Genomic DNA, 11,820 nt, shown 5'->3' with positions numbered 1-11,820 from the left:
ACTAGATAAGTTATTTATGAATTCGAACTCGCAAACCTCACTAGGGCTATCGCCTAGTGCTCGTGTGCATGAAGCACCTTTAGAACTTGAAATGGGATCCTCCAAAGCTTGTCGGATCGCCTTCAAGTCTCCTTGATGCGCTTCTATGAATTTCCATAATGTATAAGCGCTATCAAAAGAATCAAGCTTGTTAGACATAGATGAATCAAATGCATTTACTAAAAATTCTAACATAAGCTTGTTCATAATAAACATCTTTTTATCATGTTTGCTCCACTTGGATTTCTCCAACGTGGATATAATATAAGCACAATCAATGATTTCCCATAAATCGATATTTTTAGATTGAACAAATAATTTGAATCTAAAATACCATTGAGCATAGGGAAAAGCATTGAATTTAAGAGCAACACTAGAATCATAGCCTAAATGAAATGCATCATTCATATCCATAATTTGTAAAATTATGCAAGCAAGATACAAATAAAGCATAAAAATTAGATTAGCACAAAAAGCTAACTTGGATCTTTAACTCAAGGCGATTAGACCTTAAATCAAAGAGCACCAAGCTCTGATACCAATTATTAGACCCTAGAGGGGGGGTGATTAGGATCTTATGCTAATCTAATCCAATTAAATGCCAATTAAAACTAATTAACAAGTTATCCTAGCAAGTATGAAATACAACAATATATATGAGCTAGGATAAGCAATATGAACAACAAAGAGATATAGGCAATGTATGTGCAAGGATATAAAACTAACACAATGTGATATATCCTACCAAAGAGATATACAATATGATATATGCAAGGATATGTAAACTAACACAAGGGTAAACAAAATGAACTAGATAGTGGATTGAACGCCAAAGCACACTCAAACACACTATATGATCACGGAGTTCGGACCTTCCGTCCTACGTCTCCGCTCCCCACTCCCGGGGAGAAATCCACTATCACAACCGGGTTTTCTATGCTCACCCGAATAACGTTTACACCTCATAGTGTCGGTTTTCAACGCTCACCGAACAACGTTCACTCCTCACACTCGGTTTTCTAGTTCACCAAAAACTTCACAACACACTCGGTTTCTAGCTCACCGAAAACCTAAAAACACTCACAATGTAACAAATATAAATTTGTTCTCTACAATAGATAAGAACACAATTAAGCACAACTCAATGTTACAATCTCTCACAACCCTAATATACTATGTATGCAAATACAATAAGCTCAAGTGGGTGTGTGTAACAATGAGATAAAATCAAATCAACTAAACTCAATATAAAACTAGCTTTAATAGAAATGATAATTGACAAATAACAAATGAAAGCTAGAGTAGAGTTTAGAAAACTTCTCAATGGAAGACAAGATGGAGAGATGGAGATTGGAGCCCAAACAAGAAGATGATCTCCTCCACTTGTGAAAACTTCTTCACAAACAAAACAAACCCTTAAACACACTTAAACCCTTGTTTAAAACTTATTTAAAAACTTCTTTTTTTTTGCTTGAAAGAAAACAGCAATGAGGTATTTATACCCACACAAAAACTCAGTCAAAAACCCTAAGCCAAAAGACAGAAACAGCCCCAGCAACGGTAATAAAACTAGCCGTTGGAAGCTGAAAAAGCTATCGTCGGTCGATCAGAAATTTCATTAGTCGACCGATGGAGCTCTCGGTCGACCGGATCGGTCGACCGACAGACTCTCTGTCGCCTAGTGAACACATGAATTCAGGATCGGTCGACCGGTACGGTCGACCGAAATCTGATACACTTAAAACAGGTTTTTAAAGCTATTTTGAGACTTTTGAGATGTGTCAAAAATAACAAATGAAGTCCAAAAATTATGAAACTTTGGGAAAAGTATATAAACATGTAAGTGAACATGTTACAAAAAGAATTTTCCAAATTGCATTTCCCATTTGTGAAAAATCATCATTTTGCAAAATAGTTCAAAACACGAAAATGTAAACATGTGAATTTTGACATTTTGGCTAAACCAACTTTTAAAACTTTACAAAATGATTTTATAGACTTGAATAAAGATGTAAACTGTTGTTATGAAGTCTATAAACAATAAATATAGTATTTTATCAAAATACACATATAATGCACTAAAACATGTGTTAAAGGTGAAATCATATATAGGCATATAAACATGAAACAAAATAGTATTTTCCAATTCTATTCATTTGTTTCATAGTAAAACTTGAAAACTATCAAACCAAAACATATATGTATATATATAACTATATATATACAAAAACCAAAACGTGTATGTGTGTATATGATTGAGCTTAAAGTACTAACACACATAATATAAATTCCTAAACTAAATTACCCAAGCAATGATCTTGATCTTCAATAAGCTTGACTTGGTAATCTTGCGGATGATGCTTGAACTTGGATCTTAAACTTTGAATAGCAAGGCTTCACCGACATTGCGCCAACCTCCTTTGGATATGATCGTTGAAGCTCTATTCCATCCATCCTCCAACTTGTTGTTTGTCTATAATAAATACAAAAACACAAATACTAGACAAACAACATTAGTGGTAAATTGTTTGTTAAACATCATCAAAATAAGAAGGCCAACAGTAATGCCTAGGGAGAGGTCGTAAATCCAACCACTTGAGGAATGTGACACAGGTGGGCCAACACTTAGAGGAGTATCTTGTGGGGTTTTTACATGTATATATTGTTTTATTTACCCCATTTTGATGTTGACAAAGGGGGAGAGAAATCTCCTAATTTGTGCACATAGATAGGGGAACAACTATTTATAAGCTAAAATTTTATTTTATTCATGCTCTTGAATAATGATGATTTGTCATCATCAAAAAGGGGAAGATTGTTAGTTCTCTTGTTTTGATAATGATTTACAAACATCATTATTGGTGCTAATTACTTGATTGAGTAATATTGTATAGAATATATTTTACGAAGCAAGATAGTGCTAACTATTAGAGGATTGGATGGAATATGAGCTATAACGATGATATCTAAGGATGTGGAGGCCAGTTGATGAAGAAATTAAAGTTATCAAGAACAACATATTCAAAAGAAGCTTCATCAACACTTGAGCAAATATCAAGAACAAAAGAATTGTATTCATATATGTAAAATATTTTCATTTTTATTTCTCTCTAGAGCTCAATGTAGACAAGTTATTAAGTAGATAACATTTAAAGCGATTGTGGTTACACATACACACACTTATAAAAACAAATTTTAACCATTTTTGAAAAATGAGTAGTTTTTACAATTGGGAAATGATTTTTAGAAAATTCCTTTTCTAAAACCATTTTTGAAAAATGAGTAGTTTTTACAATTGGGAAATGATTTTTAGAAAATTCCTTTTCTAACATGTTTATATTTATGTTTATAAGAATTTTTTACAATTGGGAAATGATTTTTAGAAAATTCCTTTTCTAACATGTTTATATTTATGTTTATAAGAATTTTTCAAAGTTTTATATTTTTTGGATTTTATTTGCTATTTTTAAAGGCACTTTAAAACTCATTTTCAATCATGAACAGTGCATGTGCATGTTTATCAGTCAACTCATACCTGTTTTTAGTCGACTGATGAAACGTACTAGGTAGAATATAAGTTTCTGCTCAGTCAACTGATGAGCCATCAGTCGACTGATGCAGGTTATTAGTTGATTGATAAGTTTATCAGTCGACCGATAACAGATGAGAAGCCTGTAACGGTCAGCTCATCAGTCGACTGAAGAATAATATCAGTCAACTGATAGTACTGTTAATGGCTAGTTCTAGTTTAAGCTAAAAATCCAAGATTTGGTGATTTGTTTGGGATTTGGGTTATTGTTTAGGGCTTATATATATACACATTGACTCTTCACTTTAGTAATCAAGCAAGCAAAGAAAAATCCCTGAGTTTTAGTTCTAAGTGTTCTTGAGCTCAAACTTTTAAATCTTCATTTTCAATTGTTTCAAAGTTTTTGGTTTCTCAATTCCACATCTCATAAACCCTTAAGCTTGAGTGTTTATCTCTTGATCCTTGTCATAGGATTATTGTGAGAGATTTTCTTTTATTTCATCTTGTGATTGTGTGGTGAAATTGATCACGAGGAGATCATTATGAGGGTTATAAGATCTCGTAGGGAGATCATTTTGAAGAAGTTTCGGCTTCCAAACTGGGTGTGATAGTGTTGTTACCATTGAGAGAGGTGGTCGGGGACGTAGGTCGGAGGACCGAACCTCGTGAACATATCGTCATGTCATCTTGGATAACTATTCTCTAACTTTCCTCCTTATTTATTACCATAGCATTTAATTTGTGCCTTGTGTTGCATTGAGTTTTATTTATTGTACATTTATTATTTTATTACCCTATTCACCCCCCCTAGGGTAATTTCAGTGAGGATTTAGTCAAAACCGTTCGTAATTCCTTTTAATCTCTAACTTCTACAACATTTAGGATATCTCTTTCCTGGTTGATTAAAAGCTATATATGATTGAAAGAGATAAATAGAGAAGATAATTCCAAGGTTTTAACAAGAGCTTTAGGGCTTTGATTAGATAAGATATTGGATTGAAGGTTTTAACCCCCGGAGCCCCAACAAACTCTTTTTCGTCATGCTCAACATCTTTGGATCATCTCAGTAAGGAGAGTTGCCCTTGATTTCATCATCAACATTATTCTTCATCAAGCTTCATCTCGATCCATTGAAGGATTCTTTGTTAATTGAAAAAAGTTGTAAGATTTTTCTTATTTTTTGTGTTTAAGCTGTGTTCGTTGGTTTTTTTCAAACTTATTTTACAACATACTCAACTCAGTGTTAATTGAGAGTTGGAATTAGCTAGGGCTAGATGGCACTAATTGCGAAGAGTCAGGTTAGACGATTGGTTTTGGGTAGATTTTAGGGTGTGATTTTTGTAAATCTACTGAATAGGGTTGTAATTCAGGGGAACCATTAGCATGATGAGGAATTCACTTCGTGAGAAGGAAGAGTGGATAAGAATTGTTATCTAAACCACTATAAAATCTTACATATACTTGGTTAGTTGATTTTGACTTTTATTTTATCTATTTTGCTGCTTATTCTGTGTTTTTAGCAAAAAAATGGTAGCAACTTTATTCACCATCCACGCTTGCATCTCAGATCCAACACATATAACTTGCTTGTGGACTAGGATGGGACGAAAATCCATGATAGATTCTCATCCGCCTCATATCATCTCATATGAGTCATGACTCATGAGGCAAGATGGGACAAGGCAAAAATTTCTGCTAGTGTTTTTAGTCATATTATTATTAAAAAGAGCCTCGATGACTTTCTTTGTTGCTATTGTAAAGACGGACACATCACATGACCAAAACTAGGCTCCAATTAAAAAAGAGTCATGGCGGATCTTTCAATTGATGATTCTAATAGCCAAAAATTGTATACCTTGCCCCCCTCATCCCCAATCCTATAATTCGGGTGTACGTACACCTGTCTATTTCATTACCTCTTGCTTATTCATGACATATTCATATCATCAAATGCTAGCTTCATCTTCATCTATGCAAACACCAATACGATTTATATTCTTTCCTCGAACACAACAAGATTATAGTACACAAATGCATGTATTAGTATGACACGAAGAAATAGTTCCTAGAATAGAAGTTTTCAAGATGGAACCACAGCACGAAACACTGTGATCATCTACCAAAGTATAGAACTAAAACTTCATGATGTTTAGAATCATTGCACTCCAGTTGTTATTAGTAATGCTCAAAAGGTAGAGTGTAACTATGATGAATATAACTATATGATTATAACATAAGCTATGGTGCTCACGCATCAAGGAAACACTATGAAAGAACACGCAAAAGAATCTATCCCCTTACAAATTACTATAGTAAAATGACCAGAAAATGGTGATTTTTTTAAAGGGGAAACGAAACCATCTTAGTGAGTTGCGTTCGTCCTTTTTGATGGCCGACCCATTAAACACGTTAAAATTGAATTTTTTTTTCCTTTCATTTTGCATGTAATCCTTGACAAGCTAATTTCTAGCATTTTGTAGATATCCATGAGGGAGCAATATTTCTATCTGTTGGAAATTAAGGTTAAATTTGGAATTAAATAGAGGAATTTAGATGTGCTATTATTTTAATTTTTTAATTAACTGCTATGCATTTGTGAAACGATTTGATTAAAATACTATTTAGCCTACTCCGGTGTAAGGATTCCAAGGATAAACTGCTTTTAGGAACAGCAGTAGAGTACTCTGGTATGCACTAACCCAGTATTGTCAAGATCTCCTTGATCTATAAGACCTTTCGGTCAAGGCAAAAGATCTCCTCGATCTCAGAACCTTTCGGTTCAAAACCTTTCGGTTTTAGGATTCATGTGGGCACAGTTTCTGTAGCAGCAGCACAATAACAATAACAACGTCGATCCAACATTTGTTTTCCAAGCTCACATGTGTATATCGACGTTCATATTCCACGCTCGCAATAGTTTCTATCTGCAACCAAGAGCTGCCCAAGGGCGCTATTTATAGGCCTCTAAGGCCAGCTCAAGAGTCACTCGCAATTAATGTGACTATTACAATTCTTAATAGTAATTAAGATTATAACATCAATGCATTAAATTACTCTAAATACTGTTGTAACTATTGTATGCAGTAACTCCTGAATACGAGGCAATCAATGGACGCGTTCCTACAAAATGTGAGGGTCACATCTCAGTAAATTATACAAACCTCGTTTGATAAATGAACATCGTCAAACAGGCGAACCTTGTATGACAAACGAACCTCGTCGAACGAGTGAACATCATCAAATAGGCGAATCTCGTATGAAAGACGAACCTTGTCAAACAGGCGAACCTCATATGACAGACGAACCTCGTTAAACAAACGAACCTCGTATGACAAACGAACCTCGTTGAATGAACGAACATCTTCAAACAGGCAAACCTCGTATGATAGATGAAACTCGTTGAACGAGCGTACCTCGTCAAACTACGAGAACACTAGGGTCACACCCTCGTGCGAATACGTAGCTCGTCTGCATGCTGCGAAGCAGCCTGCTAGGCAACCTTTGTGGTGCCAAACAGCGCGAAGTGCAAAGTGCACCTAACAAAGCACCACTTAGCGCCTCAGTCCGATTAGCCCCGATCCCCGACCCATTGGCCCATTGGATCATTAGCCTACGGCCCATGACCCACGAGAACTTATGAGAGATTAATTCAGATAAAACACTTCTCAGCTTGCCGTTGACATGCCTCGAACAAGGGACATTTTAAAATACCAAAAACATTAACTTTCTACTAGGCTACTAAGCATTTATAAAAAATACTTGTAGTTAATATATATATATATATATATATATATATATATATATAGTTTGAAAACTCATTTTGGAAAGCGATTTTGACCAAAAAATCCAATACTATCTTGGAAGAATATAGACAAGACACATATCTTTAGAAATTGTTAGTATTGGTGATAGAATTCATGATCTTCATTGAACACACCTCAAGGTTAATAGAGTCAAAAAGTTTCACACAACAGGTGCATATGTCAATAACATACTTGAAGGATAGTAAATGATTCAACTTAATACTATAGAGGATCCAAGTGCAATTAAATTTTAATTTTGTAAGAGAGTTGAGTTGAATTAATTCATTTGCTCCTTTTAGATGGCCCTTTGAACCTGCATTTTCTTTTAATTTTGCATATAATCATTGAGAAGTTAACTTCTAGTATTTTGTAGGTTTACATGAGGATCAAGATTTCTATCTTAGAAAAATATAGAAATGAGACATATCTTCAGGAATTATTTGTATTGGTATTGGTGATAGAATACATGGTAGTCTTTGTTGCACACACCAAGGATAAAGAGTCAAAAAATTTCACTCATCAGGTGTATATGTCATCAATCTTGAAGGAAAACGTGTATTATAATTTAATAATATAAAGGATCTTGATACAATTAAGCTTTTCTAATCGATAACTAGATATAAAGCTATGTTGGACAAAATTTTCAAAATTGAGTTTGAACTAATCCTGATCCAATTTTAAGTTAAATTGTGATATGACAACCAAGCTTTCATTGTGTAGGAGCATTAGAGATAGGATGATTCATGATTACAAGAGTTTGTATAAGAGAGGGAATTGAGTTAGAGCAGGATTCTATTAGAATTGTCTTCTTATTAGAAAATTTTGAGTCCAATAAGAATTATTTTTTATTAGGAAAGTTTAATTATTAAGTTTTCATTGTATTAGGAATTCTGTTGAGCCTATATATTGGGCCGACCCTAGCTAGAGTTTTTTTATCTTTCTTTTTGGATGAAAAATATTATAGAAGATATTAATCTTAAAGTTATTGAATTTCATCGAATTTTTAAGATTCGGTCTTGGATTTCTTGGGCTATTAAATCGCTTTGTTGACAATTTGATAGAGGTTTCACACTCACTTTGTAGACATATGTGGAATTAAGGTTTTTATTAATTTTTGTTGCTTTTATTGATAGGAGGTACAATACAGGGAAAAGAAGAGGTTATGCTTTAAATGTGGAGACAAGTGGAAAAAAGAGCACAAATATAGGACTAGAGCAGCCTCTATGATCATAGAGTCCAATGATGAGAGTGATGCCACTTATTCTGTAGATTCTGACAGCTAGAGTGAGGGGCCCAATGATCATTGTGAGGCACTAAAATGAGCAGAGTTGAAACTAAACGCTACGACAAGAGTTGTTAGGCCATCTATATTGTAGATGAGGGCGTGGATTGTGAAGCATGTGGTGTTATTGTTGGTTGATCCTGGTTCTTCGCATAATTTCATTAATGCGATTGTTGTCAAGAAGGTGAATTTGACAAGGACTACTATAGAGTGTTTTGGGGGCGAGGATAGCAAACAAAGAGAAGATGTAGTTTTAGAAGATTGTCAGAGGCGTTTGTATGAATATCTAGAAAGTTTGGATTTCTACTAATCTTCACATATTAGCGCTTGTTGGGATGGATGCTATTTTGGGAAACGCATGGCTGAAGTGCTTAAGGAATCGTAAAGATGAATTTTGAGGATATGCGGATGGTGCTCTAATTAGGGAGCAAGAGGCACTCGTGGACTATCATTTCTAAGGGGTTAAAAGACTGTGATGCTAATGTATTTGAAAGGTTGTGCAAGGAAGAAACCAAGTGCTATGCTATTGTTATAGAAGTTGTTGACCAATGTGATTTTTAGGGATGCTTATTGCTGGCTAGGTCAAGCATGGGGGATGGCACAAAGGATTCATTAACTTGATTAGAGGAAAAAGTGAGGTAGGTAGCGTTGCGACATTAAAGTTCCTACTGAGTTGCTACCGTTAAGAATTTAGGGTCATGGGATTATTCTGAAGGACGAGTTGAAGCCGGTTAACATGCCACTTACCACTACGCTCACATTCAGAAGAAGGAGATCAAGAGATATGTCGAGGAGATGGTGAGAAGTGGTTGATTAGGTAGAATCAGAGTCTAGTTTCCTCACCTATTGTTGTTGAAGAAAAAGAATGGGACATGAAGATTTTGCATCGATTATAGGGCTCTGAGGGCTATAGTGAAGAATCAGATTTCTATTCCTACAATGGATGAGATGTTGGATGCGTTTCATGGAGCCACAATGTTCACGAAGCTTGATTTGAGGCCTAGGTAACAGTAGATCTAGATGAAGAAAGGATATACACAAGATGACATTCAGAATGTATTTGGGTCACTATGAGTATCTGGTGAAGCTATTTGGACTATGCAATGCATCATCGACTTTTCAGGGTGGCAATTAACAAAATGTTTAGGCCTTCTCTAAGGAGATTTATACTAGTATTTTTTTTGATGATATTTTGATGTATTCAGCTACCATGGAGGAATATTTGTAATATTTGGAGAAGGTCCAAAGAATTTTGGGTGAGCATAACCTTTTCATTAAGTTGTTGAAATGTGATTTTGCGAGAGTGGAGATGGAGTATCTGGGACATATTATCTCAGCTAAGGGGGTGAAGGTAGATGAGTGAAAGATTATAGCTATATTAGATTGGCCTTTGCTTAAGGATGTGTCAGCTTCATGAGAGTTTTTTTGAGTTGATAGGCTACTACAGGAGGTTGATAAGGCGTTATGATTTAATTGCTAGGTGGTTGACCAACAAGTTGAATATGGATGGATTTCAGTGGACTGATTCATCACTACAGGCATTCAAATATTTGAAAAAGAATATGTATCAGACTCCAATGCTTACTTTACCAGACTTTTCAAAGGAGTTTGAGGTTGGTACCGATGCTAATGGAGAGGGGATAGGGGCGATCTTGGTGCATGAGAAGAGGCTGCTAGTTTTCATGTTAAAGGCATTGGGATCACAAAAGAGGGGCTAAAGTGCCTATGCTCAGAAGATGTTAGGACTGGTGCATGCTGTGAAGGTGTGGAGACCACATTTATTAGGGGAAAAATCTAAAATTAAAACAGATAAGCATAAATTGAAGCATTTGTTGGACCTGAAGATAGTCACTCTCAAACAACAGAAATTTATGATGGAGCTTCTCGGGTTCAAGTTTGACATCATGTATCAGCTAGAAAAGGAGAATAAAGTTGCAGATGCACTCTTGTAAAAGTAGGGGAATCCAATATTTTTGTCGGTGTACAACGAGGATGATGCAAGTTTATGTGCTAATAGTAGAACTGATTGGAGATTGTAGGACCACATTTGATAGGCTATGCACTTAGATAAGCGTGCTAGGGATCATTGTGAAAGGATTGAACACGGTGATTTCGGGGTGCAGAGGTTTGAGTTCTAAGATAGCTTGATTTTTTTTACAAGCGCTATGTATATGTTTCAAGAGCATCAGGATTGAGAAAAGATACTCTATCTTATTTTCATGCTGGTCAAGACAGAGGACACTCATGTTTGCTCTAAACTTATATTAGAGTGATGCATTTCTTCTATTGAAAAGGGATGAAGATAGTAGTAAAGGCGAATGTAGAGGAATATGATGTGTGCCATAAGGTGAAGTATGACCAGAGGGCTCCAATAGCTTTGATGCAGCCATTTCCTATTTTAGAGAGTAATTTAGAGGACTTGATGATGGATTTTGTTGAGGGGTTGCCTATTTGTAGAGGGTTTGTCTCTATTTTGGTAGTGGTGCATCACTTGAGTAAGGGGGCACATTTCATTCCATTGGAGCATCCATTCACTGCTGCTAGTGTAGCTTGGGTATTTGTTGATAATGTGGTCAAGTTACCTGACATTCTAAGACATATAGTCACTAATAGAAGGAAGTAGTTCATGAGTTCTTTTTGACAAGAGCTATTTGCATTGCAGGAGAGCAAGCTAAAGATGAGTTCATATTGTCACCCACAGACCAATGGATAGACTAAAGTGGTGAACCACACCTTATAGGAGTATGTAAGGAATTACTATAGTGAGGAGTAGAAGAGGTGGAAGGATTATCTAGCATGGGCTGAGTTCTGGTACAACACCACTTTTCATTCATCAATCCGGAAGAGTCCATTTGAGGTGATGTATAACCGGATGACACTGTGTTGCAATCTTATGAGTCGGGGATATTGAATAATGATGAAGTGAATCAGGAGTTACTATTGAGGGAGGAGACTTTGTGAGGTGTGAAGAGGGAATTAGCAAAAGCCTAGAAGCGGATGAAGAAGTATTATAACAAAGATTGATAAAATGTGCTATTTGAGCTGGGAGAGTTTGTGTACATGAAACTACAACCATATTATCAGAAATCACTAAAGAAGAGGTTCAATGTGAAGCTCTCATAGTAAAGTAGTATGATGGGTCCTTTATTGTATCACAACGGGATAGT

This window comes from Asparagus officinalis, chromosome 4 (genome assembly GCF_001876935.1).
Source record: "Asparagus officinalis chromosome 4, Aspof.V1, whole genome shotgun sequence".
In the NCBI taxonomy this organism is placed as follows: domain Eukaryota; kingdom Viridiplantae; phylum Streptophyta; class Magnoliopsida; order Asparagales; family Asparagaceae; genus Asparagus; species Asparagus officinalis.
The sequence above is the reverse complement of the archived record's forward strand: the minus strand, read 5'-3'. Positions refer to the sequence as shown.